Source organism: Cyanistes caeruleus, chromosome 8 (genome assembly GCF_971803275.1).
Source record: "Cyanistes caeruleus chromosome 8, bCyaCae1.hap1.1, whole genome shotgun sequence".
In the NCBI taxonomy this organism is placed as follows: domain Eukaryota; kingdom Metazoa; phylum Chordata; class Aves; order Passeriformes; family Paridae; genus Cyanistes; species Cyanistes caeruleus.
In genome coordinates this window covers 4,400,273-4,407,790 of record NC_141708.1, presented here as the reverse complement: position 1 = coordinate 4,407,790, position 7,518 = coordinate 4,400,273, and the positions used below count along the sequence as shown (strand labels likewise).

The 7,518-nt window shown below is 44.2% G+C and overlaps 1 protein-coding gene across 11 annotated transcripts in view; it reads left to right on the top strand.

Moving 5' to 3' along the window:
• The first annotated feature begins 1,059 nt into the window (after positions 1-1,059).
• Positions 1,060-7,518, top strand: part of PLEKHA1 (pleckstrin homology domain containing A1) — a 30,846-nt gene continuing 24,387 nt past the window's right edge. For 3 of the 11 annotated variants that reach the window (XM_086901459.1, XM_086901455.1, XM_086901457.1), the window contains exon 1: positions 1,070-1,203. The gene's annotated coding sequence lies outside the window, so the exon portion shown is untranslated. Of the gene's footprint in view, positions 1,204-1,248; positions 1,432-7,518 lie in introns of those variants that run through there. The other 8 variants (XM_086901465.1, XM_086901461.1, XM_086901458.1 and 5 more) reach the window with 6 other exon arrangements.

Sequence of the window (7,518 nt, the reverse complement as noted above, 5' to 3'; positions counted from 1 at the left end):
AAGGGAAAAAGTTGCCATGGGAATGGTGTGGCATTGTTTGCGGCTGACTTCAGCTTTTATTGTTGTGCTCTGATTACAGCTTTTGTTTCACTGTGAAGTATGGTTGTTACACGCCAGCTTGAAACAAAGATGCATTTACAGGCAGCGGCGGAGTTCAAATGATTTCCATAATTAGAGATATCACTGCTTTAAGCAAGGAAAAAAAAAAATTCTGTGTTGCTATTTCAGAAAACACGAAGTTTTTCAGTATCAATTTAATATCTGCTTAGAAAAGAAAGAACTTCCTGGTAAAACTGGTTAAACGTCATGAGGGGAAATTGCCATTTGCTACTAGGACCGATGGCAAAAGGCTGTGAGGCAGCACCTGAGCCTCCAGGTGAGGGTAGTTCAGCTGTGGGATACACAGACCTCGAGTTTTTTGCCACGTTAGCAAAGTATACACAGACATATATCAACACCTTGATTTACTACATCCTTACAGCTTGTTAGCTCCAGGATGTCCTTGAGTAAGGGAAGCCAACTGTGCTATGTGTTCTAAGGGCACTGCTGACTCGGATTCAATTTGCCATCAGCCAGGACCCCCGTCCCTTCCCAGGGCATTGCTCATTCCAGAATCTGTCCATACATCCACGGGCTGATCTACCCCAGGCGCAGGATCTGTTAAACATCGTGTGGCTGGTGAATGCCAGTTCACAGAATCAGAGATCACAAAACCGTCCGGGTTGGAGGGGATTCAAAGCTCATCCTGTGCCACCCCAGCCATGGGCAGGGGCACCTTCCACTGTCCCAGCTTCCTCCAAGCCCCGTCCAGCCTGGCCTTGGACACTTCCAGGGATCCAGAGGCAGCCACAGCTTCTCTGGGCCAGGGCCTCCCCACCCTCACAGGGAAAAATGTCTTTATGATATGTAACAATTCATTCCCTGCCGCGGCCTCCGCATTAAATAGGAGATTAAAATCCCAGTAATTGGACTACAATTCCCACCATGCCCCGCGCCGCGCCCCTGCCCCTGCGCTGTACTACATGTCCCAGCAGGCCGCGGGGCGGCGCGGGCGGTGGCGCGGCGGCGCATGCGCGGTGCGGGTGCCAGCGGTGCGGACGGAGGCGGCGGGACCAGCCCGTTCCCGGTGCGGGCGCGGGGCCGGGAGCGGGCCCGGGGAGCGCCCGGCTCTCCTCACGGGGCTCCCGCACTGCCACCACTCCAGTAAGTGCCTCGGCCCGGGGCGGGGCTCGGCCCGCCTTGGCTGATGCCCTTCCTTCCGCGCCTGCCCGGTGTGTGACCGCGCAGGGCACTGTCCTGCTCCCTCTCCCTCCTTTTTTCCTTTCCGTTTTCCCTGGAAGGCGCTCGGCGGCGCGGGGGGCTGTGCCCGCGGGGCCAGCGCGGGGTGGGGTGCCCCGGTGGCGCAGGCAGGGCGCTGTCACAGCCCCAGAGGTAAGAGAAGAGGTGATCTCATTGCTCGTCACGCTCCGCTCTCCCCGCGCCGCGCCGGTGTGGGAGCACGCCGGGAAGGAGCGCTGCTGGCCGGGCACAGCCCGCGGGGATGGTGCCCGCCCGGCTCCGGGCTCCCCCAGCAGCCTCCCTCGCCTCTGGGGTCCCGGGGAGAGCTCGGTGGGGCTGGGACAGCCAGAGTTTGTTTTTAGCTTTGGAAGGCACAAGTTTTGGAGAGGGATGTGTGGGGAGGCTGTTGGCACGCTCTGAGCCGTGTTCTGGGTTAGCTGTAACCGGGGCTGGTTATTTACTGAACCAAAGTGTCTTTAAATGGATAACTTGACTATAAGTGAATGTTAAACTGTAACCGCTTGTTATATGCGCAGTTTTTATCACCTGTAAAATTCCAGATGGGCGTCTGACATGCTGCTAAACTTAACACAGACTTAAATTCTGTATGTGCTGTGCAGCTCCCTTGGGAGGAACTATTGCATGACCTTCATAAAAGGCATTATGTTGTTGCCTTAAATGTTTGCAAAGTAACATCAAGAGGACGGCAATTTTCTCTTTGGCAGGCTGCTGCTTTGAGGCCTTCTGTAAGAAAAACGTCTAATTTTCGCTAAGCAGTGTATCATGTTTATAATCGAGCAGAATGAACAGTCTTCAGGTGGGGAAATATTATTACTTTGTAACTCTGAGCACCTGAATTAGGCATCAACAGAGTGGTGTTACCTGAGTAAAGCTGAGAGGCAGAATATTTTTAAATTTTTTTTTTGATTCTTAAGAGCTACATCTCTCCATGCTTCACCTTCTTCTCAAAGCAGAGTACTTTTAAAGAGAGTGTTAGGCATAGAGCAAGCTGAACAGCATCAACTTCTTTGATGTCTTCTGACAAATTCCTTGCTTTACTGATAAAGGCTGTAATGTCTCTAAATTTTCTCTTCTCCTTACCCAATCCCATACGTGACCCTGCAGAACAAAGCCATCCATATTTGATTGTACAGTTTTGGGGCCTATGATGTGTGAGGAGCAGCTTCTCACTGTTGAATCAAATCAACAGGATTTGTTGGATTTTGTGTTTTGTTTTGGGGATTTTTTTTGTTGTTTTTTTTTTTTTGTATTTGGACCGTCTTCATTTTGATGAAACAAACACAGTCTTAAACGAGCTGCAATTGTGTGTAGTAACTCTGGTTGCTCTCTCGTGAGTTACTCTGCCTTATGGAACAGTGAACGTGCATTTTAGGTCCATTCAGTTTTGCTTCCTCCTACTTGCTATTTTTAGTTGAGAGAGTCACACCAGTAACAATACATGAAACTGTCAGGTTTGTGAAGCACAGAAGTGTAGAAGTGCAGTTTTCCCGTTTGTCACGTGAGGAAGTGTTAAAAGTGGGCTGAAATCTCTTTGTTGTAGACAGAGATGCTGGGCCTGGCTGATATTTGGAGGAGAGTCTTTCAATTCAGGGATAGATAAGCACTGATGCTGAAAGTGGTAATTCAAGAAATAATACATGGGGATTATTATCCTGGATAATATAATATAGTCCTGGATATCACTACACTGCTGGAGTCAGCTTTGCATAAAATATAAACCTTTGTGTCACTCATTGAGTTCTATTTGCCGTTCTCAAATGTTGTGATTTGATTTTGCGAGTGTAGAAGATTTAATTCCAAGTTCATAAATCCTAAAGGCATCTATTTTTTTTAGCTATTTCTCTGCATTTAAACTACATTTGACCTCATGTTCGTTGCACAGCTCTGCATTTTAAGGGTGAAATTAAAGCAAAAGATGCACAGTGGGTCACTGGCAGGTGTAGGGCAGTGCTGAGATGTTTCAGAGGAGCAGATGCTTTCACACAATTTAGAGAGTAGGCAAAGAAGAATCATTGTATAAAGAAAATAGGCAGCCTCTTCATGCTTTCCCTCCTCCTCTCCTCCTGTATTTATTTTTCCTCAGGAGTAGTGGCTGAGTGACAGAAGACAGACACACACATGGGGAATACAGAAGGCATGTGCATGAGGAAGAGACCTGAATGCAGGAAAAGGCCTTGCTTTTTCCAGGTAGCTGGGGGCTTGTTTCAGAAGGCAGCAGAGCTATCTCAGGTCAAATAAAGGCTGACTGCTTGTCAGAGAGTTGGTGTAGAAGAGAGGAAGTGCAGAAGTCAGTATTTATTGACTGTAACAGATTAGAAAGAACTTGAGGACATTACTGAAATGAGAACAGATCTCTGCTTGTAACACAGTCTCCAGTGCTGTGTTGGATGTAGCCCAAACTGCCAGGCCTGCAAAATTCTTAATCTATTTTAGTAGATTTAGAATTCCATCGATGTCTTTATTACTGACTGTTCCTGGTTATTTAAGCTGACAGTTATCATAGTAAATGCAGTTCCTCCAAAGTGCAGCAAACCAGCAGTGTTGGGGAGCAAGTACATGTTCTAACATTTTCCTTGCATGTTCTGCTGTGCTTTTGGATGTATCCAGCCCTGCATCAGTGTTTAGACAAACAATAGCTTGTGATATGAGAGCATGTATCTGTCTTGCAAGATGGGTTTTGGCAGTTTGTTGGGGTTTTTTTCACCAATAATTATAAACAGTAGGAACAATCTTAGAAAATTATTACTGGGATTTGGAGCCAAGTGAAGCTTTGTGCAGCTTTGTATAATTGCATAAAAATAAAGGATAGTAAGTTACTTCAGTGCCAAATTTAGGTAACTGGCTTTAGCATAACACATTTTTACAGCATGGAACAAGTGCTTAAGAAGTCACCAGTAAATTATATAAAGAAACACAGCAGTCAGTGCATGTATTCTTTTGGTTTTGAAACTAAATACAGTGAGATGTGGCTAGAAGCATTGCTGTCAATGATTTATAAAATTATATAAGAAACCTAATTATCATAATACTAGTGAGCTTATTTGTCATATGAAAATAATGTAGCTGCTTTTAAAAAGTTGCCTGCTGAAGAGGTCTGAGTGACAAGAATGGTTCAGGTTTTGAAGTTACACTTCAGTGCAGAGACTCACTGAAATGACTTGGAATGGGGGATATGGCTGAGCTGCTTCAAATTCTTTTCTGCTCTTACACCGATCTTTCAAATTAGGACATTGAAAATATATAGGTCTGAGGTCATCTTGATACATGCTGTACCCTAACTGTGAGAAATATTTAGATACGTGTTGGTATAGGGCTCAATTCTATAAATAACACTTTCCTCTCAGTGCTAGGTAAAGCAGCAGGGTTTTGTTGCTGTTGAGGAAGGAAGCTGGTTCATTGTCTCAGCACTAAGCAGCATTTTCTCCCTCCAGGGACTTGCAGAAGCATCTAGAATGTGTAGGTGTTTCTTTAATCTTGGAGAAGGAACTTATTAAGCTTTCTGATGCAGAACTGTATGAGCCACTTACTCTTAGCAGATGTTATCTGCACAAGTAGGGAGTTGCAGGTCTGGTAGACATTTGTGGCATTCAACAGTTTAAACAGTTTTCAGGTTTGAACATATGCCTTTGCCTTAAAATCTGAATAGTTTCAGGTATTTTATGTAGAAGAAAGGTGGTTCAATAGTGAGGTTGCTGCTCTAGGACTTGGGAAACAGGTTCAGCTCACTGTGTTGCCAAAAAACTTCCTGTGTGGCCTGGGACAAGCTGCATCTGTGTCCCTCCATTCTTGTACTGGGCGTGCTGAGCAGCAGCAGCTCTGCATCACAGGAGTGTTCAAGGTCTGTCAGGTTGGATGTGGCCAGGGGAGGTGCTGATGTTGGGCACAGAGCTCCCTAGTGCTGGGAGGGAGAGGCTGAAGACACTGCCTAAGTTAAAAAACTAGGGGTAAGCTCCAGGCAGGAGGAGGAAAACCAGAAAAATACAGTGGAAAAAAAGGTTTTGGCTGGAAATCTCTAGTGTCAGAGAAAACAAGTCCTTAAAACTTTAAGGAGCACTGCATGGCCTTGTTTAACAGAATTTTAAAACAATGCTTAAAATACCCACACAAACATGTAAATCTTTTATGTTATGATTCTGCCACACTGGGGACAGTAGCAAAGCTCTCTCTGTTCCTTTGTTGGCTGTTCTCTTCTTTGGAAGATGCTTTTAATTCTAGCTAGCCATTGCATCCAGATGTTTTAGATATCAATTTAGCTCATTTGTTTTGCTGGCATGGTTAAGCAGAATCTCTTAAATTTGGCCTGATTTACTGACTTTTCATGTGAAAGAGGTTGGGCTTTTCTACTTCTCCACTCACCCAAAGGGAAAAAGAATTTGCAGCCACCTCTAATGAGCAGTGTCTTTGGTAATGTTATAGAGTTACAAGTATTTTGGATTTAAAATCTTTCTGGTAAAAATAGGGCACTGTCATTGCTATAAATTGAAAATGTAGACTAGACAGCAATTATCAAGCTTTGCAAACATGTTTTTGTTGTTGAGAGTCAGCACTCCCAGGAAGAGTCTCTGTATACTGACGGATAGGTGATAAATTAATTCATTTAATATGTAATTGTTTTGATGTGTATGTTCTCCCTGGGTGCTTTGGTACCCAGCACATTTACATCCCATGTCCAAGAAAATGTGTTGGAACTTGTTCAGACTAGTGACTTAATTAAATGTTCTTCTGTTAAGCACTAAAACAGTTACATGCCAGGTTTATTGTAAGAGTGAGCAGTCCTCTTAAAACTGCACTTCAAAAGATGTTGTTCAATATTGTTGGTTAACTCTTTAGGGAGGCTGAGAATGACAAGTGGGAACTTAGGCTGGGCTAATAATTCAGCTGGCAAGTTATTCCTATATCTGGTAGACTATGCCTGTGTGTGCAGCAGTGCTGGAAGGTTGGGTAAATTAAAGTATGTTAAAAGTGTGTCTGCTGATTCAGGGCTTCAGGGTTTGGTTATCTTGAATTTTTTATCATTAACCTTTTTCTTTTGTTTCTCTCTTAAATCAGGGTCACTGTAGATGCTGTAATTTATCTATACTGTCTTCCTACTTTGTGCTGATGCCCTGATTTTTGGGTAGAGGAACATGATTCCTTCAGGAGGTGCTTTCTGTGGGAGGCAGCAGTACAGAGTATTGAAAACCATCCTCATGGTATATCCAGGATTTCCAGGCTTGCTGGATGTACACAGGACTTGAGATTCTTCTGGAGTGTTTCTGCCTTATTGTGTGTAGGTCAGACAGCAATCCCACAAAATGCCAGGAGCATGCCTGGTACTTTTGGGATTATATTGTGGGTGGAGGGGCTTTATTCTCCCTACACACCACAACTGAGGTTTTGAAAAACACCTTTGTTAGGGCAGAGCAGCAGCTGGGCAGTAACTGCTATTTGTGTCATCCCACAAATGAGGAGGAAGGTGAGGCACAGGCAGGATGGGCTATACCTGCCATGAGGACAATTCCCTGTGCTCATGGCTTGATTCCAAGGAGGAAGGCTGCTGGAAATGGATTCTGTGAGAAGTTACAGTGAGTGAAGTGTTAGGGTGCTGGTGCTGTGCTACAAAACCTGGCACTGCAGAGCAGCTTTCACATTGTGGGGTTTATCTCTGTGTCAGGCGAGACTTCTATTAAATATGCCAGAGTGGGGTTTGATTTTCTGAATTTAAGGTGCATAAAAAAGGGAGGGGGAGGATAATGTCCCAAAAACTTTGCTGTTTGATGGAAGATTAATTTTTCCCTCCCACCTTAGTGAACAGGGGCTGGCGTGTTCTGTAAATGTGCATTGCTTCTCTTACATGAGACAGACAAAGCCCTGTTCTTCCTAAAGAGCTTTCACTACACTTGCACTTATTGAAGAGCTCTGAGATTAGTCTTAATCTCTGGCAATCCTTGTGTAGTGCTGATATAACTGATAAGTGAGCTGGATTCTGGAGGAAATACCAAATCTTTGCAGTAGAGGGAATTTTGGCCCACATAGTGGATTATACAATGAAATAAACATGGTCTGTACTGTAAATATTAAAATAAATGAGGTGAAAATTGAACAGCAATGATTTTTTTCCTTTATGAAGTTTTAATGTAGGTGCACCATTGCATTTTTCTTTATTCTGTATTGAATTTGCTAAATTAGATCTACAAAATCAAAATTGATAATCAGTTACTGGCTTTGTGTACTTTGATT